The sequence below is a fragment of the Lepisma saccharinum genome, chromosome 14 (genome assembly GCF_977018435.1).
Source record: "Lepisma saccharinum chromosome 14, izLepSacc3.1, whole genome shotgun sequence".
Lineage (NCBI taxonomy): Eukaryota > Metazoa > Arthropoda > Insecta > Zygentoma > Lepismatidae > Lepisma > Lepisma saccharinum.
In genome coordinates this window covers 17,083,560-17,111,487 of record NC_139242.1, presented here as the reverse complement: position 1 = coordinate 17,111,487, position 27,928 = coordinate 17,083,560, and positions in this window count along the sequence as shown.

Here is a 27,928-nt window from a genome sequence, read left to right as displayed (position 1 = left end):
TAATAATAATAATAATAACGTCTTTATTGAGAGGGCGTGTTTCGACCTCACGGGCCGTTCTTACAACAATGACCGTTGTACATTGGTAGCACGGTAGCACTGTAAGTTGGCAACTTGAGTTCGCTCATTACGCATTGTTCATTTCACTGAAATACTTTATAATTTAGGGTAGCCATCTCAAAATATTCGGGATTAGATTTGAATTACTTAGTGTGGAAAACATTATCAAAAAAGGATTTTCCCGTCGATGCTTTTAGTGTCGATGTTTTTGCCGTCCATGTTTTGGGCTGTCGATGTTTTTGCAATCGATGTTTTTGCCGTCGATGATTTTGCCGTCGATGTTTTTACCGTCGATGTTCTGTACTGTCGATGTGTTTCCCGTCGATATTTTGAACTGTCGATGTTTTTGCCGCCGATGATTTTGGCGTCGATGTTTTAGCCGTCGATGTTTTTGCCGTCGATGTTTTTACCGTCGATGTTTTTACCGTCGATGTTTTTGGCGTCGATGTTTTTGCCGTCGATGTTTTTGCCGTCGATGTTTTTGCCGTCGATGTTTTTGGCGTCGATGTTTTTGCCGTCGATGTTTTTCCCGTCGATATTTTGAACTGTCGATGTTTTTGCCGCCGATGATTTTGGCGTCGATGTTTTTACCGTCGATGTTTTTGCCGTCGATGTTTTTACCGTCGATGTTTTTACCGTCGATGTTTTTGCCGTCGATGTTTTTGGCGTCGATGTTTTTAGCGTCGATGTTTTTACCGTCGATGTTTTTGCCGTCGATGTTTTTGCCGTCGATGTTTTTGGCGTCGATGTTTTTCCCGTCGATGTTTTTCCCGTCGATATTTTGAACTGTCGATGTTTTTGCCGTCGATGATTTTGGCGTCGATGTTTTAGCCGTCGATGTTTTTGCCGTCGATGTTTTTACCGTCGATGTTTTTACCGTCGATGTTTTTGCCGTCGATGTTTTTGGCGTCGATGTTTTTGCCGTCGATGTTTTTGCCGTCGATGTTTTTGCCGTCGATGTTTTTGCCGTCGATGTTTTTGGCGTCGATGTTTTTGGCGTCGATGTTTTTACCGTCGATGTTTTTGCCGTCGATGTTTTTGGCGTCGATGTTTTTGCCGTCGATGTTTTTGGCGTCGATGTTTTTGTCGTCGATGTTTTTGCCGTCGATGTTTTTGTGTCGATGTTTTTGCCGTCGATGATTTTGCCGTCGATGTTTTGTACTGTCGATGTTTTTGCCGTCGATGTTTTTACCGTCGATGTTTTTGCCGTCGATGTTTTGTGCTGTCGATGTTTTGTGCTGTCGATGTTTTGTACCGTCGATGTTTTGTTGGCGATGTTTTGTCGGCGATGATTTGACGCTACACCCACAATATAGAAGCTAATATAACACATTGAAAAATATTACTCACGGTTGTATAGTTCAGCGCTGTACTTTTAACTTTGTAATGGTCGACACTTAAAAGGCCATATATTTGAGAGCTCTCAACAATTAAAGAAGACTCACTATGAAAATCACTGAGCACTTATATTCTTCAACTTCTGGTTAGCACTTCCTCTTCATTCCTCCTGTCTGTATCCTTAAAAAGTTGCGGTAGAAGCCACCTCTCGCCGATCCATCACGCTACAAGTCTTTTCATTTTTCAGACTCAGTAGCGTACGCAGGATTTCATCAAGGGGGGTGTTATTTCTAAAACTTTTTTTCCAAATTCACATTGCCATTGTTTTATTATACTTTAATTAAATAATAATAATCACAATTAATTAATAATACTTATAATTAATTATTTAGCTGAATTAATACTAATAATACTACTAATACCACTACTACTACTATTAAGTAGTAGAGATTACATAAATATAGTATTTATGAAAACAATAGAACGAAATTACTTTCTAGTCATTCGATTTTTAGCAAATCCTGGGAGAATTTTTTTGTTTCTTTGTTACGAAATAATTGTCTGGTCAACGAAATGAGACATTTCAAGGGTGAAGAAGATCCATAAATACAAGAAAATATATTAAAATAAATTGAAATAATCAAAGTATGGAACTCATCCAAGGAGCTGCGGTGATCTGGTCGGTAGAGCGTCTGACAAGTGATATCACGCGGGAGATCCGGATTCGATTCCCGAAATTGGTTGGAATTTTTCCGACTTTTTCCCCGTATAAATGTCCCCGATAATTCACATCTGGATTAACTCGCTGTTCTTACCAACAAAACATTTTACAATAGTTAATCTTATTGTCGTTTGAATAATTGTCTAGTCAACAAGAGAGACATTCAAACGAGTTGTGGTAAACTAAACAATATAATGGGAAGGCGAATTGGTGACTGTATTCTTGTCCGCCTAGCCTTTGTCTATACATTAGCCTCTTACAACGTACCAATAACTTTATTTAGTTAATTCGCATTATTCGCACACAAAAAAATACATGTTCGTTGAACACTGGCGTACGTAGAGGGATGGCCGATGGTGTTCCAGCCCCTACCGAAATTTTGAGAAAATCAGAATTTTCAAATAAAAATCCGTTAAGAACTTTAAAAAATCAAAATGTGTAAATGCGAAACCTCTTTTAAAGTGAATCCCGATGACCATTTTTGTCTTTGAATACAATTTTAATAGACTAAAAAGCTCCAAAAATACGAAATATTTTATTATGCATCCTGCCCTCCAAAACGAAGCCATGTGCTATCCACATTTAATATTCCAGCCCCTCCCGAAAAATAAAATCCTGTGTACGCCAGTGTATTGTTGCAACTGAGATACAAAACAACTTTTTTCTCTTTTAAATCATAGTTACCCTAACCTAACCTCAGAAACTAGTGTTTATTTTCAAGGCATCACTCTGAAAGACTCGTGTGTTTGGAATGCTGTGCTTTTCTCCATGCTACATGGAAATAATAATTCAAATTATTATTATTATTAGTAGTAGTAGTAGAAGAAGTAATAGTAATATTATTGTCCCAGATCTTTGACTGTGAAAAAATGGCCATTTAATTTTTTTTCCACAGCATTTTTCATAATACACGATTATTCTAAATGATCTTCCCGATTTCAAAGTTTAATATCTCACTTTTATTTAGTCACAATGACATGCAAATTATTTGAAATGAAAGAAAAACTCAAACAGTTTTAGTGTCTGGCAAAGCTGATGTTTAGTGGATTATTCTGTATTATTATTATTGCGCAATACAGAATAAGCGTCGAGGATTGCTGTCAAAAGGTGTTGTTTTTCTTCACGACAACGCACGACCACACACTGCAAATGTGACGAAAAACCTCCTACAGGGATTTGGCTGGGACGTGTTTTACCATCCTCCGTACAGCCCTGACCTCGCTCCTAGCGACTTTCATCTGTTCTTACATCTCAAGTCTTTCCTTGGCGGTCAACACTTCAACAATGACGACGAGCTGAAAGAAACTGTTTCCAACTGGTTGAAGACACAGGCGGCAAATTTCTATGAAGAAGGTATACAAAAACTTGTGCCACGCTATGACAAATGCCTGCAAAATTTCGGCAGTTATGTGGAAAAGTAGTTTAAGAGTTGTAGAATTTTGTGCAATAAATAACTTTTCTGTATCTGTACACAATTTAATTTTATTACCAAACGGAACTTACTTTCTGGACGTGCCTTCGAAAGATGTGTGAATATTGAAGTTGCAGCGTACATGCCTAATAAACCATCAAAATACGGGCTAAAACTGATGTGTATGACGGATGCAAGGATTAGTTATATTTATAATGCATACCTATACTGTGGAAGAGATTTGAGAAAGCAGGAAAAGGTTATTATCCATTTTGCCTTGACTCATCTTATCTTACGTCGAGTTTGCCATGTCAAGCTTGTTTTGACAAGCTAAAAGGAAGCTATCGCAAGCTTGCCGCAAGCTTATGTGCTATCTGGAAGGTTGTACTCGGTCCCCAGTGCGAGCAATCTGACGCAAGACAGGAAGTTTACACGCGATATTTTCACGAGGCGTGCGTAGTAATCTCTTTGGCTCAACAGAAGACCATTTGTACCTATTCTCTCTATAGTAACAAGAACTGTCACTTTTGTTGCTCTCGTTTTATGTTCCATTTTCACTTTCTTCATATTCTTCTTCCGAGTCTATTACATGGTCAGACTGAATAGCAGATTGATCATGTATATCGTCGACATCACTCTCATTATCTTCTGCTAAATTGCGGAATACCTTATCGCTCAAGTCCGGATCATCCACTCGAAGAACTTCAGAGCATTCCCTGCATGGGCCTGCCATAACAAATATAGATTGTGTATAGTGAAACGTACGAATAATGACACTTTTGAAGGAAGCGTAAAATAAAGCCACTTCAAAAATATATTACACTAACGGTGAGGTGTGGTCTCACAGACCACATTCGAATTTCAACTATCTGTCACTGCACTCGAACGACTGACTGCTGGGGTTGTAATGCGGTCAAAGTCGCCTTCCCCCGAGATGAAGGTAGAGGGAGTATGAGAGTTCTGAAAACAAAATATCGGAAGTGAGCGTTTAGGTCATGGCGTGAAAATCGCACCAAAGCGGTGTTTTGGCAAATTTCTGTCTTCCGTTCGTGCCCAATAGTTCATAAGTTCGTCATCCCAATATGACTCAAAGGATCGAAAGAGAGATTTGTCCAACGGTTGAAGTTCGTGTGTAGTGTTGCTCGGTAGGCAGAAAAGGGTAACATCATGTCTGTCAGCAGCATCAAGAATTGTGTGATCCAAGTGGCACTTGGCTCCATCCAACACTAGTAAGCACTGTCCATTTGGTTTGAACCGAGCAAAATGCTCCAGCCATTGAACAAACACTTCAGTAGTCATTGACCTTTTGGAGTTACCTGCACGACACTCCCATTAAGCAGATTATTGTTCCATTCTCTTTTCAGAATCATTGGCGGAATGACAGTTCCTACTGCATTTGCACAGCACACAATTGACACATTTTCCCCATGCTCTTTTCCTCTGTAGTGCACACGTCTGGACCCAGTCTTGGCCAACAGGCTGATGATGTAAACTTAAGCGACATACCTTCTCATCAACATTAAATACCCGCTCGGGTATCTGCACAAGATCCAGATCAACGAGCACTTTGTGTATTTTCTGAAAATAATCGTGGACAATGAACGTATTTAACTTCTGGGCCCTTGCTTCATTTAAATGTTGAGCTTTTCTTTTAACCACTAAAGGATGTCGTGCAAAAAACCCACGAAGCCATGTTCGACCTGCTGCACCTTGCATATTGTTGGAAGGGTGCGGCTGTTTGTTTTGTGTACAAAACGTGTAAACACACTTTTTCAACAGTCGCGGTGTGAGAGGAAATCCTACGTCCGCTAGCCGCACAATCCTCTGGACTAGGACATCTTCCTCTGCTACATTTAACACAGGTTTTCTACCAGCGCGTGTCCGTTGTGTTTTTCGTGCTTGTACATAGGCACCTAATGATCGGCGTGGTATGTTGAACTGTTTACTTGCAGCGTTGACAGACAGTTGCTGCTGGGTAATGCTGGTCACAGCTCTGCTTAAATCATTCGCAGTGACGTGCGGTGACGTCGACACTTGGGATAGCAGTCAGTGGCGTGCTCAAGGGGGGGGGGGTTGGTGTGGGTCACACCCCTCCTCCCTTTAGGGCCAGTATTCCTACAAAAAAGAAGAATGTCAATAACAGGAAAAGATTGCAAAATTATGAATGAGTACTAGAAAAAAGTACACGTAACCCCCACCCACATTCGAAAATAAAAAAAACTATTTGATTTGACTCTAAGCCAGAGATCCTGGGTTCGAATCTCGGATTGGCCATTTGTGTTCTTTGTGTGTGTCCCTTCATCAATTTTGTCGTACCAAAGGTGGCGGAAAAGCGAAGTAAAATAAACCAAATTAAGCAATCAATCAATGATTTGATTTCATTTTTGTTACTTAGCGTCGCTTTTTTGTCACATTTGGTTAATTGCGAAGATGAGACGATGAAAGTGATGAAGGGATGAGCACAGGGAACGCCCATGCCCGGGTCGGGGTTCGAACCCGGAACTCCTGGTGTCGTAGCGCGCTGTGATAACCACTGCCCCACGCTTGGTTGATTTGGTGACAGGTAACAAAACACAACACACTTTTTTGTAGTTTCTTCAATGATATTGATTTTACTTTTTGAGTTCTGAGATACATTTTTCATTCCAAATTATTTCATTATTCACTGCAACACATAGAACAAGAATGCGCACTCATCACGGGTTCAAATCCTGGCCTGAATTGTTGATATGAGGTCTCCTTCACCAATTTCATCGTATCATCACTCAATCCTCATTTTCGCGATAACCAAATGTGGCAGAAAGAAAAGCGAAGTAAAATAAACCAAACCAACAAAAATATGAACACGCGTTCTCTTGCCCAAATAAATACATCCGTGTTTATGTCTGTTAGAGACCAAGAGTAGTATATTTAAATAAAACACTACTAAAACGAGAGTCAGAGAGAGCCTGAGCACATATTTATAATTTAATCATTATATATTCCATATTTGAAAAAGAAAAAAGAAAGAAAGCATAACATTATTGTCTGCACATAACACGTTCCCATTTCATAAATAATAAAACTACATCCCATATTATACATACGCACATATTGTACAACGTGTAAAAGGTTGTGTAAATACAGAGAACATAAGTACTGCAGAAAATTTTATCCTGTGTTCTTTAGAGGATTTACAAAAAAAATATGAGAAACCAATCCCCTATCTGTCCTATAGGAGACAGTGTTGCCACAATCTGTAAGCACAATTTCCCTTTGCAAGGGGTGAAATTTCCCTTTTTCACCCATTTTTTCCTTTCATCTAAATTATTATTATTATTAATAATAACTACTTAACTACTAAAAACTACTAATAACTAATTATTATTATTATTAATAATAATAATAAATATTATCGTTGACCCATGCTCGTATGTAAATGTTACATAATTTAAATTTTAAATGCTACGACGCCAGTGGTCCCGGTTCGAACCCCGGCCTGGGCATGGCTGTTTGTGAGTGTCCATTCATAAATTTCATTATATCATCACTCATCCCCATCTTTGCAATTGCCAAAAGTGGCAGAAAAGTGTAGTAAAATAAACCAAATAAATAAACAATAAAATCAATAAATCAATACTTTAAATGTCTTTTTTTGGAAGATTTAAATTTTATTGCTAAACCAAGTCATTTTTTCGTTTTGAGATAAAAGCTAATACTACGTTAATGTTGGCAACTTTAAGTAAGTAAGATTTTATTTAGCAAAAAGCCAAACACACAAACAGAGATTGGATTTAGGGAGGCCAATGCCCCTTGTCTTCATCACACCATCAGAAGAAAATTAACAATATTCTACACCAGTGACGTGCGGTGACGTCGACACTTGGGGTAGCAGTCAGTTGGAGTGCTCAAGGGGGGTGGGGTTGGTGTGGGTCACACCCCTCTTCCCTTTAGGGCCCAGTATTCCTAAAAAAAGAATGTCAATAACAGGAAAAGATTACAAAATTATGAATGAGTACTAAAAAAAGTACACGTCAACCCCACCCACATTCGAAAATAAAAAAACGATTTGATTTGACTACTAAGCCAGAGATCCTGAGTTAGAATCTCAGCTTGACCATGGGTATTCTTTGTGTGTGTCCCTTCATCAATTTTATCGTATCATCTTCGCGATTAGCCAAACGTTGCGGAAAAACGAAGTAAAATAAACCAAATCGAGCAATCAATCCAGGATTTGATTTCATTTTTGTTACTTAGCATCGCTTTTTTTTGTCACATTTGGTTAATTGCGAAGATGATACGATAAAATTAATGAAGGTAAAAACACAAAGAACACCAATGCCCAGGACGGGGTTCGAACCCGGAACGCCTGGTGTCGTAGCGCGCTGTGATAACCACTCCCGCACAGTTGGTTGATTTGGTGTTTTAAGTCCACTTTATGCACAGAAACAAAACAGGAAACAAAGCACACTATTTTGCAGTTTCTTCAATAATATTCATTTGGGTTTTTGAGTTATGAGATAAATTTTTCATTCCAAATCATTTCATTATTCACTGCAGAGTACAACACATAGGACAAGAATGCGCACTCATCACGGGTTCGAATCCTGGTCCCTTCATCAATTTCATCATATCATCACTCATCCTCATTTTCGCAATAACCAAATGTGGCAGAAAAGCGAAGTAAAATAAACTAATCCAACAACAATATAAACGCGCGTCCTCTTGCCCAAATAAATACATCCGTATTTATGACTGTTAGAGGCCAAGAGTAGTATATTTAAATAAAACGCTACTAAAACGAGACTGTGAGAGAGCCCGAGCACATATTTGTAATTTGATCATTATATATTCCATACTAGAAAAAAAATAAAGAAAGCATAACATTATTGTCTGCACATAACACGTTCCCATTTCATAAATAATAAAACTACATCCCATATTATACATACATATTATACAATGTGTAAAATGTTGTGTAAATACAGAGAACTGCAGAAAATTTTACCCTGAGTTCTTTAGAGGATTTACAAAAAATCTATGAGAAACCAATCCCCTATCTGTCCTATAGGAGATAGACTGGGGGACCTGAAAGCACGGGCTTTCAACCATTGCAGCGGGGGGCGAGGGGGCAAGGGAGGTAGAGGTAGAAATCTTCCTTTTCCTTCGGCCGGCCGTTTCTACCTGGAAACTGGTCAGGCGGAAGAAGAGCGAGCTAGGGTATCCAGCCAGCTTTACCCGTGGAGAACACCGATGGACGAGAAGAGCGTGGAAAAGAAGGTGTTGCGTATGAGCTGTGGTGGCTTTAACAAGACAATAAATATTGTGATTTGAATATAATTCGAGATGTGAGATTGATTGATCTATCTCTGCTAGACTAGCTAATCCTCAGTGCACGTCACTGTTCTACACAAAATGCTGGTCTAGTAAGGCGTAGATGAAATGTCACTTCCTTTAAGTATGAAGAGTTTGTGTGGAAAATCACATTTTTGCCTCCCCATCAAAATTTTTAAATTCGACGCATGTGTATGGGCGTTATTCCTGAATAAACAAAAAAAATATAGTACATACCTGAGTAAATGTTCCATTCTGGTAAATTTCACATATTAGGTGGAACTTCTAAAACACAGCAAGTTTTTTATTAAAATTTAATCCATTGAGTCTGAGAGGTATTGTTAGTCACTTCTTGCCACTCCGCACGTAAATTTTTTTAACTTATTTCCGTGGTGTTTTCTCATCTTCCGATAATTCTCCACGACGTTTTCTAATATATTCTGGAGCTGCAGATCGTTTTCCTTGCTCCCCTTGTTCTTCCATCGTCCAAGACAGACACAACCTTCCCTTCCACCAAACACTCGCACACGAATAACCCAGTGGGCCTCCCCGATGGCGCAGTGGTTGCGTCATTGCCTTGTAATCAAGGGGTACCGGATTCGATACCCGGTGGAGGCACAAGTGGTTTGGATCCCACTTTAAACTGTACGTCCAGTCCCGATTAGCCTTACTGTGCATAAAGTGAACTTAAAACAGCAACTCAAACCAAACCAAACGAATAACCCAGTGTCCAATGAAGACTGAAGTAAATATAGTTTGCGACAAAGAGAACTTTATGGTTTGCACGTGCAGCGTTGAGGCAAAATTCAGTGAACCGCGGAAAGCCTTACATAAACAATACCCTCAGACTCCCACTCCCAAAGCCGGGATATAAGGGTGAATGATCAATGACCTCCGGCAACCAAACGGTAGCCAGATGTGGGCCAACCTAAATTCCACCCTTCCTCTCAGAACAAAGTATACGACAAAACAAAATAAAAAAGTTCTCATTTTCAAAACTGGAATCACTTATAATGCTTAATATAATTAATGTTGAATCTGTCTTAAAATTTCCCTGAAAATTCGCTATTTTTCAACAAATTTCCCTTTTCCCTTTTCACTTATAATTAGCTCCAAATTTCCCTTCAAAAAGGGAAATTTCACTTCATGTGGCAACACTGATAGGAGATAGACTGGGGGACCTGAAAGCCTGGGCTTTCAACCATTGCAGCGGGGGGCGAGGGGACAAGGCAGGTAGAGGTAGAAATCTTCCTTTCCCTTGGGCCGGCCGTTTCTACCTGGTAACTGGTCAGGTGGAAGAAGAGCGAGCTAGGGTATCCAGCCAGCTTTGCCCGCGGATCACACCGATGGACGAGAAGCGCGTGGAAAAGAAAGTGTTGCGTATGAGCTGTGGTGGCTTTAACAAGACAATAAATATTGTGATTTGAATATAATTCGAGATTTGAGATTGATTGATCTATCTCTGCTAGACTAGCTACTCCTCAGTGCACGTCACTGATCATTCGCTGACCACTTGCAGTACTTTCCTTGATTCCGTCTGTCTGCCATAATCTGCAATGAAACCCAATGAAAGGAGATATCACTGCCTTTGCACCATTATGTCATGCACATTAGCATAGTTTACAATCTCGCCACCCTTTGTTCTTCATGGCGAAATTGCAAGCACTTCCAATGACTACACAAATGGGGTGAAAATATGACTCTCAATGTATACGACACAACGTTACACATATCATTGTAGGCAGAAAGCGTTCGCCTTCACAATGCAATACTTACAACAAAGCTTCGAATCCTCCTTCCTGGACAAAAGGACCGCACTTTGTTGCTCTCCATCTTATAACAATGCTACGTCTCGCACACACAATGGCTGCCTGCATTTCCCGTCTAGCTCATCACTAGAGCCCGGAAGTTTGGCAAAATGCTTCTTTTTATCTACTGCATATATTGATAATTTTTTTCCGGATATACGGTTTTTATGTTGTTTCGAATGTTTTAGAAGCCTTTTCATTTTGCTTATTTTGCCTATTTGGGACCCCACTGCCTATTTTCAATTATAATGCCTTTTTTTTGCCTTTTTCAATGAAATTTGACCATTTTAAAAAAAAAAAAATATGTATATAAATTATTTTTCTCTCAAAAAAACGTTGTTGGCATTTATTTTTCTTCCGTTGATTAAGTGAATAATTTTCGCCTTATTTAATTAATATTGAACTCACACATGTTTCAACATTGCTGAAGGAGAAAAGTGTGAGAAAAAAGTATTTCCTGCTGAGTTAAGATATTGCCTTTCGGTTAACATTTCCTTGTGCATGATTGACTGCTGAAAACCTGTTGCAGAACACCTGCACAATTACGTCATCACGTCCAGCATCCATGTCAGGAGGTTATTGACAAAAAACAGACAGCACTAATGCCCAAGGGCCTTTGCATGGATTCCAAAATCAAGTTCTCTATCTTTAGTTTAGTTCTTCACTTTGGAGGGAAAGGATTTGTAGTTGTCATCATGCCGAAATTTAGTGTGCCATTAAGTGGTAAGTTACATGGTTACGTGCGTGAATTTGGTGAAAGCACATTTTCGACAGACGGTACTATTCTTCTCTGCAAGATATGTGAAGAAACAACCAACCATGAGAAAAAATACTTTATATCTCAGCATGTGTCAACAGCCAAGCATAAATCTGCAGCTGCTAAAATGATCGGACAGAAGAAGATATCCCTAACTTCAACAGTGGGCACTTCATCCAACAGGCAATCTCAGTTTTCTCTTGAATTGTGCAAAGCTTTCATGGAAGCAGGAACACCTTTCTGGAAAGTGAAAAACAAGTCACTGAGGAAATTCCTGGAGAAATACACTAAAGAAACGGTGCCGTCGAAATCTATGCTGCAGAAAACATATTTAAGCGTCTGCTACGAAGAAGCTCTGCAAAGAATTCGTGCTGAAGTTGGTGAAAAGAAGAACTGGATTTCAATAGACGAAAGTACTGACGCTATGGGACGCTACATAGCCAACGTCATCATAGGAACTATGGAACCAACATACGGAGAATCCTCGTCATTTCTTCTCACGTCAGAACAACTAGAGAGAGCCAATGGTTCGTCAATAGCTCAGTTATTCTCAAATTCCCTACTTCTGCTCTGGCCAGATGGTGTACATCATGATGACGTGTTACTTTTTATTAGTGATGCAGCTCCCTATATGAAGAAGGCTGCCATAGCATTGAAAATTCTCTTCCCGAACATGCTTCATATCACATGTGTAGCCCACGCAGTGCACAGAATCGCCGAAGAAGTTAGAGTGTTGCATCCAGAAGTGGACAGGTTGATTTCAAACACAAAGAAAATATTTATGAAGTCTCCATCTCGAACCCGAACATTTCAGGAAGTTGCTCCTGAGCTTAGTTTAACTTCACAACCAGTCTTGACGAGATGGGGAACCTGGATATCAGCAGCTATATATTATGCTAACAACCTTGAAAAAATCAGTGAGGTGATCGATGCTCTTCCAGAAAATGAAGCGGCTTCAATTCGTGAACTGGAAAAAAAAAAAAACCTTCTGTGCTATTCAGAACTGAAGAATGAACTGTCGTTTATTTTTGCACATTATGGTGCATTGCCAGAGACATCCATGAAAATCTTCGATTAATCTATGCAGCAGATGATGGACGTGCCAAGAGAAAAGGGGTCAGCTGTTGCGGAAAAGTGCAAACGGGTAGTGAGTGCAAATGAGGACTTGAAACAATTGAAAACAATTTGTGATATTCTAAAAGGTGAAAATGCTGTTACCAAAATGAGTCCAGCTACATTAGCTTATTTTATGTATGCTCCAATAACTTCTGTCGAAGTAGAAAGATCATTTTCTATTATGAAAAACATTCTCTCTGACAGACGACTATCAATGAATGTTGAGAACTTAAAAAAACACCTTGTAGTTATGTGCAATCAAGACGGAGAAAATTGAAATGCTCTTCCCAATGTAGATTTTAACATTTTGCCAGAAATTTTTTTTTTAAAAAAAAGTGACTTCCAAATCTGCCTTTTTCGGTTTATTTTGCCTTTTTTTCATTTTCAGTGGCTATTTTCCACATAATAAATGCCTTTTTGCCTGCCTATTTTAACGAAAATAAATGCCTGAACTTCCGGGCTCTACTCATCACCATCGAAATGAGACAAAACACGATCAGCGTGCATTACCTACCTATACACTAGCACCATCTACCGACTTAGGCCGACGTGTTTCGAAATACAGGTACCTGGCAGAATTGAAAACATGGCGAAATTGCGCACACCCACCTTAAAACTAGATACGTGCCTCGTGTTCGATTTGAATAAAATGTAGAAAAGGCGGCGAGGGTGGTAGCGCTTCCTCTTTTTACATTTCGATAGTTTTACCTCACATGTAGTACTTTGTGACTCAACGGTGCAGATAGGAAATACGTGTACACACACACACATATAATTGATGATTCGCAAAGGAACTTCATTAAATTCCCATGCTTGTTCCGCTCACAAATCACATCCTCTCCAAATTACAATAGCCTACTATTGTTGTTGCTTACATATATTGGTGTGTATGTGTGTGGCTCCTAGAACTTCACTATTTCCAAGCATAAACTTGATGTGACTCTTACAAAACATTTGTTTTTGGAGTTGAAGGTTCATGAAAAGGTCTACTGTTTCTTTGCAAATCTTCAATTAATCTAAAATTTAGTATAAAAATATAATTTTGGCTGACTTGCTTACTTGAGATTTAAAGACAAATTATTAATTTGAATTCTTCATTAACAACAACAAAAGTGACATAAAATGTAGAAGGACAAGACTCTTGGCTTGGTTGAGAATTACATTAGAGATGTACAGGTTAGGAAAGGGGAGGGAGAATTCCGTCTTCTTCCTCTTCAGCGCGAACCCTGCCTCCTACATTCTACATGTCCATTCAAAATGTCTTCTTAGTTTCAGATATTTTTGCCTCCCCTATAGCGTAATGGTAAAGATGACCCGCGTAATGTCAAAAGGTCCCGAGTTTGGTACCTGGTGGACGCCCAATAGTTCAATCCCACTATAAATGTATGTCCAGTCCCGATTAGCCTATCTACACATAAAGAAGACTTACAGAAACTCAAACTCAAGATACTCAAACGACCGGCATAGGGTTGACGGCGCTTGGTGCAGTGAGAGAGATCCCCTTTGCCAAATCAAAATTAGGAAAAAAAAACCCTCATCTTCAGGGGTTCCCTCACTTTTTCGCCCTTAGATGACAGCTGCTGATAAGGGATTAGCATCTCCCCCCAAAATAAAATTCTGCCTACGGGCCTGCTGTCTAAGGCGTCATGCTTTGGGCTACGGGACGCGCGCAGGTTCGAGTCTCCTGGAAGAAGCGTAACAACTTTTCTCCTGATATTTCGGCCAGTCAAACTCGCGGCCCGCGGGTTTCATGTGGGCCCCAACATCCGTTAATGCGGCCCGCCTTGGCCCCACTTAACACTTCATGCTTGAAATTATCTATACATTTGTAGTTATCCCGTTTTCTCTGTTGTCGTGATACAAGACCAGACTCATCCAAACTTCAACACATTGACCAATTTTCCCTACACAGATATACATTCCATTATAAAATAGGTGTTGTGTCAACTAAGCAAGCTGATGGACAGGTTACTTCTGAAGTACGAAAATATGTTGCCAGCTATCGCCTATGAGCCTGTTTTTTGATTCTCAAGGATTTACCTGGAAGAAAAGTCAGTTTCTGTAAAAGTTTCAGAGAACCATATCGCTGCCCAAACTTCGTGGGAGTAAGAAAAGGACTATAGAAGAGGAATGTAGATTTTTCAAGTGAAATGCTTACTTTTGTTGAGAAGTGAATAGTGAAAAGCGTAGAAATTTTGAACCCTGATAATTAATTCATTCAGAAGTATTTCTTTATCACGAAATAAATTTGCCAACCTCTGTGGCGGAGTGGTTAGCACAGCCCGTTGCAACACCAGAGGTTGCGGGTTCGAATCCTGGCCTGAGCATGGGTGTTCTTTGTATGTGTCTCTTCGTCAATTTCATCATACCATTACTCATCCTCATCGTCGCCATTAACCAAACGTGGCAGAAAAGCAACGCTAATAAAAAAAAAATATTAAAAAAATCAGAAATACAGTTGAGGAGAGGATTGATGACTTAGTCAACGAACAATTGAAAGCGAAAATTGTTCGTGTTGTTGCCTTTTCGCTCACAATATATGAAATTGCGAACGTCTGCGAGCTAGCTCGGTTAGCTCCCTTCATTCGTGGATGCGATTCTCATCTCGATATGACAGTAAAAGTACTTGAATGATTCCTCCCCGTGACACAAGGGCTGATATTTTGAAGGAAGTGGAGGAGGCCATTTTGCAAAGTTACAGTCTTCCGTTATATTAAAACTTTTTTAATAAAGTTATAATTTGTCCTTCTCAACTTCTCAGGAATACCAGGAATGGCAGGAATATTTGTCCACGAGAATATAATAAGGTGGAAACAAGTTTCAAGACTTCAGAGGGTGCGAAGGGCAATATTCTTGTTCTGCTCTGCTCCCTTTTCTTTTCATGATGCGTGTGCAAGTCCTGCCTTCGAATGGAACTTATTGAATGGCAGTGCAACTCGTATGGAAAAATAAATGTCGCGAGGTGGGTTATCCTTGATTTTTCTCATATCTCCCATAGCAGTACCCTCGAATAAGCTATTTTGCTGTAGAAATTTTATTAATTTTGGTTGCACTTGCCTTGGTGAAAAGTTGTTTTCCATAATGAAGATTAATGAAACAGCCGAGCCGAATGATCAAGAATGACTGACAAAACATTTGTTGTCTGCATTAAGAGTTTCATGCTCACAAAAAAAGAACTTATTGCAGACTTTTGAGAAGCTTGTTAAAAAAAACTGTCAAATCTGTGCGAAACGAAACTATAATTGCACACAAACAGTTTCTTGCAAAACTTTTTGCACAGTTGTAACCAATTTATACTCGAAAGTAACATGTAAAATACTATAACCATGAAAAAATATGGGGGGGGGGAGGTCTATATATAATTTACATATCGATGCTGCAATAATAATCACTGGAATCCCGACACCGTTGGGTCGAACCACTTAGTTCTGGACTTCAAGATGTTGGGGTTCTAGATGTGTGACCCGGATAGTTTTGACATTATCGTTATGCGGCAATACTCACGAATTGAGTTTGACATGGCTGGTCTATAGGACCTGTTGAGGAGATTGGGGAGCTACGAATGAGTAACCCGGTCACGGAAACCTTCAACAACGAGTGTGGGGTTCGTCGTGCTGACCACACGTCACCTTGTAACTGCTTGGTGTGTGTGAGGCCGGCCCTTGTGAGTGAGTAGGCCCTTACCTTCACGGGCTGTTGCGCCACGGGTTTACTTACGTATATTGGCGTAAGGTGTGGGCCCACAGCGGCTCGACCTCTCCTCGAAATTCTGTCAATTTATTTTGACCAATTCACTGGGGATTTTTTAAGAGTACTTTGTAACACGTATAGTGCTCATCTCGAAGATCATACTATCGTTGCTTGGACTGAAATTTCAGTTTGAAACCAATCAATCGAATCACGGCCTGGCATGGGGTAAGAATAACTAATTGAAAGTACGCTGTGGCTGTGTAGTCTTGCTAATGGATCATGTTAAAAATGTAAACATAAACATTGATGAGGTCTTGCCCGTTCCCCCGGAACTTCCGGTTTAGGCCAGTTCTCGTTGTTTCCAGTACAGATTCACCGGCATACGAAGTAAGAAATGAGCGCTTGTTTACATCAATTGTGCGACGACAGTCAAGAAAGGTATTTGTTAAAGTTCTACTATGAAGGAGTGGACGTCAAGAATCCGTCGGATGATCAACTGCAGAGCAGATTATTAAAACATGACGTGTCTTTGTGACCGCCAGTTGTATAGCATACTACCACTACGTATCTCATGTACACGCACGACGAACTCAAAACGTACGAAAGTTTAGATATATTCAATTATTTTGTAAATGGAAAAGTGAGGGAAAGAGAATTCTAGAAAACTAGTGATATTATTATACAGGGTGTGGTCAAAAGTCTGGACCGGGCTAAATATCTCATAAACCGGGTTTGTGTGTGATCGGATGTCAGTTGGCATCAATGTTAGTGGGAGGGGGAAACGTTATGACGTGGTTATGGTGGTCGTCCATCTTGGATTCAACTTTCTTATTTCAAATGGCAACATGGTCGTGTGACATATCAAAAAACATTAGCTTTTCAAGAGGAATCGAATGGGGAAGTTAGTTTTTCACTAACATCAACGGTGTTGAAGTTATTCGCGAATTTAGGGTATAGTGTGTTAGATTTTGTATGTCATTTGTATGATATGTGAAGCGTTGTATGACACAAAAACTGACTGTGTTTCATTTTTTTTTTTTTCACAGGTAGGACCATAACATGTTAACTCGTGAGGAGAGAATTGAAATCATCCTTTCCGCTGGAGGACGCAGTTCAGCAGTAATAACAGCTGACTTCAACGAGCAGCATCCTAATCGCGAACCCGTGACGGACAGTGCTGTGCGAAAACGAATCCGCAAATTTCGTGCAACGGGAAATGTGGACGACTTACCTCGATCAGGACGACCACGAACTGCGACTGATCCAGACACATCAGCAGCCGTATTGGGAGTATTGGTGAAGAGTCCGACAAAGAGTGTGAGACGTCTATCACGTGAACATAATGTTAGTGTCAAAAGTGTTCAAAGAATCCTGAAAAGGGAAAAGTGGCACCCTTACAAATTACAGCTGAAACAGAAATTGTCAGAGGATGACCCTGATAGACGAATTGAGTTTTGTGAGTGGGCGTTGGCCCAGATTGCACGTGACCCATTGTTCCCTCATAACATTGTTTTCAGTGATGAGGCAAATTTCTACGTCACAGGAACGAAATGTATCGAACCGAAGGGACGCGACAAGCTGCACTTGTCGCTCAGATTCTCAATGGCGTGTATTGTGCCGCCTGAGACTTGATTTCCCATGCGCGGTAAATGGTTATTTATAGACTAAATGGGTCTGCGTTGCTTGTCACTTCGGTGTGAACCACTGCTGTCGCGTGTCGCTTAGGTTTGAAACCTTACTAAGAGCCGTTCTTTTCACCAGAACACAATACGCAGATAGCGATCGACATGCTTGTAACAAAATGCAAGTCGTACAAATCCTTCCCGGGTACCAATCCTTTCTCGTTCTGCTTGTATCAACAGGTTTCGTCTCTCTACGTCCTTCGGAAACCTACGAAGTGATACTTAACTCAATAAATTTGTTCCCGATCGAACTGTGCAACGCTATTTCCTTGTAGAAGAATCTCCACTTTGCCGTTTCATATTATCGTCCATAGCACCGTAAGCGTAACCGGATGTTCCAGGGGAGCCAGACGAGTGCGCAGGCTCCACAATAGCTCCTCCTTTAACACCGTCTATATAAGATGCAAATGTATAGCATACCAGTGGCAGTGATAACGAGGCAGAGGCATACTCGTCGCCATTTTCTTTTTTTTTGTAGGTGGTTTCTTGTGGATACAAAATTTGTATCTAATAGTAATAAGTACAAAAAATAGTAACAGTTATTATTTTAACTACTACGAACAGTGCTGATAATAATTCGAGATGGACGGGAGCGAGACTATTTCGAATTTAAAGAAAAAAGTCTCGCACATGTGGAATGACCTAAGCATAATCAGAAGACGCGAAAGACAAACCAATGGAACAAAATGAACAACTACAGTAGTAGCAGTGATGTAAGGAAACGAACAGGTAAACATTGAACTTACACTTTATGTATTACCGATCTTAAAAACAGCTCAAACGTATTTGAAACTTTCTACATGTTATCATTTTGTATCATTATGACACGTGCTTCCCCTCGGACTAATATTTATTGTTGTTAATTTCCTTTCTCGTTGCACAAATGTTTATTGCTCATTCCAGTTCTAGAAATATTTTTAATGTTTTTCGTAATCCCTTTAATTTGCTGCGTGATTTTTGTGTTATTTAATATTAAGACCTATTACAGATGATGTCACAGAATAATGACTCACCTGCATGTATATATCTTGTAAGACCTGATGCTATGGTAATTATGGACTGTGTTTAGTTTTTAGCTTTGGCTTTCGCACCCCTCAGGATAAGTCACGTATCATATCTTGCTCCGAGATAACTACACACGGTCACAATGGCAGTCTTACGGATGACGTCAAGATGGAATGTTTACTGGAAACCGAAAAATTGAAATGTTTGATTTGATTTGCTGTTTTAAGTCCACTTTATGCACAGTAAGGCTAATCGGGACTGGACCTACAGTTTAAAGTGGGATCCGAACCACTTGTGCCTCCACCGGGTATCGAACCCGGGACCCCTTGATTACAAGGCAATGACGCTACCACTGCTCAATTGAAATGTAACACCACCGAGAGTGTAGATACGTTGATTGATTGGTTGATTATTTTTCGTCGCTTTTCATTCACTTTTGGCTAATCACGACATAAAATGGTGATTACATGGAATTGACGAAGGGATACTCACAAAGAACACCGTGCCCTGGCAACTAATAATCCCCACCTCCCCATTACTTTCAATTGATAATCCCAAACTCCCCATTACTTTCAATTGTCTATCCCACCTATTACTTTCAATTGGTAATCCCCCTACCTCACTATTACTTTAAATAACTAATCCCTACCTCCACGTTATATGTAATTACAATTGCTCACAGCCCCATTATTTGAACTTACTAAATTTCGTGTCTCATTATTTTCAACTTTAACGCCCTATTATTTATTATTTGGATTTACTAAATTCAAATGAAATTCGGTAAAATTATATGTGTAGAGCTCTTAAAATATTAAAAATTTATATAATGGAACAAAACATTTGTGGTGGTTGTACAAAATGCAGCAAACGTATGACGAAGATTAATATGTACACATTCATAATTAACAAAATTCACAAATTAACAAGAATTGTGCAAAATACAGAAAGGAGTCCGTGTTGCTTGCGCCGAGGCTTCTTATCGGTTCATTTCCGCCGCGACATATGTCAAAACCTTCCTTGGTGGGTTTTCCCACAATCCGGGGTGTCATTACCGCCGCGCGCATGTGTGGTTATGACGTTGCCCAGCTGTAGTTGTGTTTATCTGATTTTATGTAGTGTATAATAATTAAGTGTAATAGACTGTCACATTTATGTTGCTTCCAAAGTGTACATTTACGTAGTACTTGTAGAATGCTTGCAATTTTTTTAAAAATACTGTATTTACAATGACTTTTTTAACGATTTTATGTAGTGTATAATAATTAAGTGTAATAGACTGGCACATTTATGTTGCTTCCAAAGTGTACATTTTAACAATACTGTATTTACAATGTTTTTTTTAACGATTAACGATAAATGATTAATAGTTAATAACCTGATGCTGATTTCTGTATTTTGTGTTGTGAAATAAAATTGATACAAGTAATCCTGTGTAACGTCTTTTGAAATGAGTAAGGAAAAGTCATATTTGACTCTCTAGGGTGCATCGTCATAAACACAAGTTTGATTTTATGTGTTAAGTCCACTTTATGCCCTATTCTGCACCGAATTTAGGTAAAAATGGCAAAGTAAAAAATGGCAACGGAAAAAATGGCAAAGTAAAAATGGCAAGTGGAAAAAATGGCAAAAGGAAAATAAGGCAACGGTAAAAATGGCAACGGTAGAAATGGCAAGAATAAATATATATCCATTACGATTTTACGTGAAAATTGAGAAATTATGTGTCTTGCATTTCACAGTTTGAAATTAAAATTTAATATAATTTAATGTCTTTTAACATTAATTTGTCTTTGAATGGAAACATTTTATTTGATGTTTCCAAAAATAATGCCGTTTATTTCTTTATTTCTTTTGGCAGGAGTTACTGCCGCTATAGAATCACATACTAATAAAAGTTAACTTTGTAAATAATTTGAAACATGTGTGATTGATGTAACTTAAGGGGAGTGCAGCATTGAATGGGTTTTCATTTTGACTGAAAACAAGTTTATGCTTTGCGCGCACCTGCTGACCAGTCACACATGTTTGTTACTAGTAGGACTTCAAGTCAGTCCTTATCTAACCCCCTCGCACTAAGAGGGACGAACTTGTTTACTTATTTCAAATGAAAATTGTTAAATCTTGGAAAGCTGGAGATAAGCTCTTCTTTCTACAAGAGTCTGATCTGAAGAATGTTATAAGGTGGAGGAACAATTTCAAGTGTCGAGGAATTCTAAAAACAAAATTATTGAAACAAAATCCTGTGTGTTCCTATGACCATAATCGTTCGCCTGAATATGATGCTGTGAAGGCTTAAGAAATTCAAAATATTAACCCTCCCTTCATATGAAATGTCATTATATGCGAGAAAAAATATTGCGCTACGAAGTTCAATAGAATATACATATAACACCCGAAATAATGAGCTTCTAAGGCCATACTTTACAACACGTTGACTGCCATGAGACCCAAAAGTGGGTCTCAAGTATCGTCATTCATGAAGCCGTGAAACCCACTTGTGTTTCTCACCTCAGCAATTGCTTCAGGCCGCGATACCCCTATATGGGTTTCACTTGTCATTTGATAACATGATCAAAGATATTGTTTTGGCTCCAGAATGTTACACTATACTCGTAGCCTGGCCCTAGATAGCAACAGGCGATTACAACAATGGCGTACAAATGGCCGTAACATTGTAGTAATAAACCTAGTGCTCTGTGATTATTTATGATGACATTATTTTGTTGATTTTCAATACAACAGGCCACATTAAAAAATGCATCGTTGTTTGACATTTGTTGTATTTCAGGCAAGAATTAAACAAAGAAGGAGAAAAATAAAGGAAGAAGAAGAAATTAAGACTATATTCAGTGTGATTGAACGTAAATTGTAAATTATAGAAATTTTGTAACTACATTTTTTATCTGAACTGTACTGAACCCTCCAAATACCAATGTATATGGTTTATATGGAGTAATGCAATTCAAATTCAAACATCCTACAGAGTAAAGACTGTAGGCTTTATTGTGGAAGCTAATCAGGTGCATCCAGCAAGAAAATGAAGCAGTAGTAGCGATCATTCTGCACGCTGAGAGAGGACAACTGCCAAAGAAGAAAACTTGCCATTTTCACTTTGGCCTTTTTTTTCCGTTTGCCATTTTTACTTGGCCATTTTTTTCTTTTCCATTTTTACCGGACACCTATGCACCATGTGCCCATCAACACACGTGCGCGCGGCGGTGATGACACTCTGGATTGTGGGAAAACCAACCAAGGAAGGTCTTGACATATGTCACGGCGGAAATGAACCGATAAGAAGCCTCGGCGGAAATGACTCGGCGCAAACGACACGACACCTACAAAAAGAGGTTACTAAAAAGATAGAATGAAATATTTACAATTAAACCTAAGCATATTGCTTGTCCTACAACGTTTACATCAATATTACAATAAATAATTTATTTAAAATTCTATATATTACAGGTATGATGAAAGAACGATATTCTAGTTGACAACTTGTTAACAAATTTCATATTGTAGTTATTGTGGAAAATGGTTAAATGGTACAACGTACATATGGGAATATTACATGAACTTTCCAAATATTGCAACAGATCAAAGAGTACAAATCCACAGTCAATAGAACATACACATTATTAAAAAAATATTCACATATTAATGTTATTAAAAATCACATTTTCAAGCACTATATTTTGTACAATAATTGAAACTGTAGATAGTTAAACCATATAACCACTATATTTTATGCAATAATATAAAAATAAAATAGTTAAATAAAATGCACCACAAATACTTGTAAACAAACCCCTTCTCAAATTTAACATTTTATGAGGCTAAGCCTTTTTTCATCCTTGCTTCCAGTATATAAGAGGGATCTCGGATTGACATTGATCTACTCTGGCGTGGATCCACCAGCTCTGGTAGAAGGCAATTAATGTAGAATTGCTCGAGTTTTGGAAGCATTTTCTCTTCCCAGAACTTATCGTCTCGCTCAATTCTTGCTACTTTTACGCCGAGCGGAGTCCACATTGCATATATGCAATATTTCTCTGTTTGCACCTTATTCCAAGACCAAATAAACAGACCTGTTTCTAACTTATCTGACTTGAAAATGGCTCCCTTTCTTTGTCTGCGAAAGGCTGAAGCTAATGATGGAGTGGTGACAAGGGTCGGACACTGGCGTTGGATTTCCTGCTGAGAGTTCAAAGGCCAGAGAGCGGAAGGGGAGTAAATGCCTGAGGCAAGATCCTAAACTGGAAAAGAAACATCTGCAGGGAAAGTACTGCATTTTTCCCACAAAGCAATTGGCTTTGCAGCACCATTTGTGCACGATTCTATGCATACATATAATTATTTGTATTCTGTAAGACCTCTTATATATATGTTATACATACATATAAAACCAGACAAGATCAGGCCCGTAGCTAGAGGGGGGCAGGGGGGAGAAACGACTCTATTGTTATGTCCCCCTTACGGGAGCTGAACGGTAGGCAGGTGCTGCCAATTTTTTTGCACGCGTGTATTGATTTTGTTTGAGGTTCCCAATTTTATTTTGTGGAAGTAATTTACGCGTTTTTTCTTCCGCCTTTCGTAACATTGCAAAGACTATTCGACCTAAAGCGTAAGTAATTTGGCTGAACTAGGAACAATCAGTTCCAGTATCTACAGGTTAAAGTGGATGCGATCCACTATTTGCCCTTATTTCTAGGTTGCGAACCACGGGCCCTTTGATTATTGACTTATAAACATCAGGATTCACGTAAAATTGACCAGATGTTTTACTGTTAGGGCCAATATTTCGCATTTTTTGTGTATTTTTACTCAGAAAACGCTATTTGAACGATTCAAGCAAGAGTTTGCATGGCAATTTAGACACACAAACTGCGTTTCTTCAACTTTAGCTGAAGTTTAGGTTTATTTTTTACTCTAATATCACAATTTCATCTATTCAGGCAACATTTTTTATTAAATTTTGGACTCACAAAGACATTTTTCAACTTTTAACTTGTTATTTTAAAAGTTTATTTCCATTTTTTACTCTAATATCACAATTTCATCTATTCTGGCAGGAGTCTTTATTGCAGTTTAGACTTGCAAAGATAATTTTTTCAACTTCTTTTATTAATTTTTCTGTTTATTGCCTTTTGTATCTTATATTTTTTTAATTTTTAACTTTGAATTTTGTTCTTTATTTCAAAAATTTCTCTAATCACTAAGGAAGAAGTATTTTTAAGTAAAACTGTACCCACAAACTTTATTATTACTATTATTATTATTATTATTATTATTATCGTTTTTGTTTTGATGTAGTTGTTGAATCTTGTTGTTGTTGTTGTTAGGGTTTATTGACTTCCACTACGCTATTTTTGGTTTGCTTCGTAGGAAAGTTTGTTTATTTTAGAGTTTCCTCGGTATTTTCTTACTGTTAGGGTAGGTAAAGTTTCCTAAATATATGAGTAGGGTTCCATATATTCTTGTTCTTGCATGTTTTTCATATGATGTGATCACCGCAACTCTCCAAGTGCCTTTTACTGCATGTTTCCATTTTATTGAGGCTTAGTGATTCCTAGAGCCACTTTATGCATGAGAGAAAGCTTGAAAATTTTGATGTCAGATAACCGTCAACCTTATGACAGAGTATTTTCGAGTATATTTTAGACTTATTATGGGCCACTAGAATATCACGGCTTGCCTAATGTTTAAGTATGTTGCGCAGTTATTGCATTTTTGCTTTTGCTTACTAGATAAACTGTACGAAATGTTTAATATTTGTACTTTTTTTGCACTTATAAGAGGCCAAACTTTTACTGTAACTAAAATTAGTATGTGTCTAAGGACTGAAACCCCTTTTACCAAGAGGACTATAACTGAACGTTTATTAATATTGTTTCTTTCTTCCCTTAAATATAACAATTTAACAATATAATGACAAATCGCAGGACAAGTCGATGTTAGCAGATGACTACGTGGCTCTTAAGTCCACCTGCCAAACTTTTCTTACCATGCTATTTAGCCTTATAGGTTTCTTATTCTGGGTACGTTTCAAGAACTATTGACTTTTTTGAGTGTTTGATTAATACCAGGGGTTATTTGTATCTGTTATGCTGTATTATTCGAGGCTTCTATTTTTTATTCTACAATCACTATATGTCCCTAAGAACTAAATTCCACTGACTGAAGCTTAAAGCTTAGGCTCTACAGCATGTTGAAAGGTTAATCACTGGGCAATATGAATTTTACAGAGGCTTGTAGGAGGCATAGGAACACACGCCAGAGCCTTATTAGCGTGCAAGAAGCACATTTCACGGAGTACTACGAGGAAACGAAGTTGATTTTTTCGAGTGCTTTACCAGTTACACAGCCAATATTTGCTATTTCAAGTAACTACATGTACCAGAACATTTTATAGCCCAACACTAACTAGACTTCAATTTATACTATATTAGGTGCTAAATGTAGCAAGAACGCTGATTTTACATACTTTTGAGAATCCAACTATATCAGGATTTTTTCTATGTAAGTATATTTTTATTGTTTACTAACTTTAACAGACCAATCAGGAAGACGACAAAATTCACTAAACTTAGTACTATAGTGTAGGTGATTGCATGAAAAGTAGAAATTATAACAACCACAAGATTTCGCTTTTTGCTTTTGTGACTAATCGTGACGCTGAGGATGAATGGATGGCCAAAAAATCCTAAGGGCTGGATGTATTTTACCACTACAGACGCCTATGTAGAAACACTAGAGTACGGTTAGCTTTCAAAATTGAGGTTATACTGTACTGTTTCTTAAATATTTTGTATTTGGCACGCTTAACAAGTTACACTTATATCCATTTCAGGACAAATATTGCTAAAACTCTCAAATTTACTGTGTACAAGTTGATATTTCTGCTATCAGAGGAATTAACAACCCTATTTTACAAACAAATGGTATTGTTTACACTTTATTTACTTCAATCTGAGACTAATATTTTACAGTAATTGAATCATTCAGCCCTAGTCAATACTTTACTGCATCAGAAAGTTTGTTATTAATCTAATAAGTATGCTATTTGTGCTATTCTAAGACAAACGTAGTTTAATTTACTGGTTATAATGCAAACTTTTGCACAAATTCGATATATTCACTACCTTCAAACCAAACAATTGTACTTATTTAGCGCATTTCATTTATATTTCTTGTAATTAACTTATGTTTCTTATAATTAACAAACTAAACTAATTACTTTGGCATGATAAAAACCTTATTTTTTACTATTTCCTATTCTATCAGGTTCTCTATTGCTGTTTTTATCAATTTATGTAAGACCACACTCTGGTAAATACACATATATTCTCTTTTATACACACACACGCACGCCACACACACACATTTACACACTTATACGAACATACATCTGACGTTTTTCAATATTTTGCTATGAAGTTTGCATCCACGCTATTCAAACAAGGGCAGGCAATGTAGTATTTATGAGTATTAGTAATCACAAAGTGCTGTTTTCTTTTGTTTTCTTTTGTTTTTTTTGTGTCCAAGTTCAGATGCGAGTCTGCTATGTGCCTTTTGCATGGGATTGCATGTAAAGTGTATGCATATTGAGCATTATTGAGTGTGTATGCTTCCAAGTTTTGCTGTTATTTTCCTATAATTCTGAAAGACTGTAGAGAGTTCTCCCTTTTCAAGCAGTTTTCTTTCATTGATTGGATACTTTTTGGGAACTTAGCAGTTTTTTATGTTATGAAGCAGATTGTTGTAGAATATGTTGCATGGTCTTTTGTGATATTGAGTGCCTGCTGTAATCTTAGTAAGTATCTTTCCTTCTTGTGTTGATGTTCTTGTGTAGGTTTCCTATTTTCGGTCAAGTTGCAGAACTTATAATAATCGCTATTGTCTTATTGATCTACGAAGCTCCTTTGAATAATAATTTGCATGTGACCCTATACTCCACGCTGTACTTTGTTCGGGAAGCTATCTTTTGAAGTCTTAGCATTCTGCTAGTACAGTATTATTAACGTAGAGGTAAATTAGTTCGTGAAAATATGTATTTTTCTGATTAACTATAGTCGCTTAGTTGTTCTAGCAGGTATAAGTAGTTACTGCTGATGTTGTTAATTTCCTATTCGCAGGTGCTATGTATGAAGTAGCTTATTTGGGTAATTATAATTCTGTACTGTAAATAGCCTTGGTTGTCCCTTTTATTCTTATGTTGTTGAGTTTCTCCATAAGCATGCCCTGTTTTACTCTATTCTATGCCTTGTTGCTGCTTGTTGTCTGAGGTATGTTGATGCTTGATATCTGAGTTAGCTTGTTGGACTACCTATTATTTTTGCTATGGCTGCGGCTAGTGAAGTCCCTTTCTGAATTCCATGTTGGTTTCTATTTATCTTTGTTGCTCGAATAATACAGCATAACAGATACAAATAACCCCTGGTATTAATCAAACACTCAAAAAAGTCAATAGTTCTTGAAACGTACCCAGAATAAGAAACCTATAAGGCTAAATAGCATGGTAAGAAAAGTTTGGCAGGTGGACTTAAGAGCCACGTAGTCATCTGCTAACATCGACTTGTCCTGCGATTTGTCATTATATTGTTAAATTGTTATATTTAAGGGAAGAAAGAAACAATATTAATAAACGTTCAGTTATAGTCCTCTTGGTAAAAGGGGTTTCAGTCCTTAGACACATACTAATTTTAGTTACAGTAAAAGTTTGGCCTCTTATAAGTGCAAAAAAAGTACAAATATTAAACATTTCGTACAGTTTATCTAGTAAGCAAAAGCAAAAATGCAATAACTGCGCAACATACTTAAACATTAGGCAAGCCGTGATATTCTAGTGGCCCATAATAAGTCTAAAATATACTCGAAAATACTCTGTCATAAGGTTGACGGTTATCTGACATCAAAATTTTCAAGCTTTCTCTCATGCATAAAGTGGCTCTAGGAATCACTAAGCCTCAATAAAATGGAAACATGCAGTAAAAGGCACTTGGAGAGTTGCGGTGATCACATCATATGAAA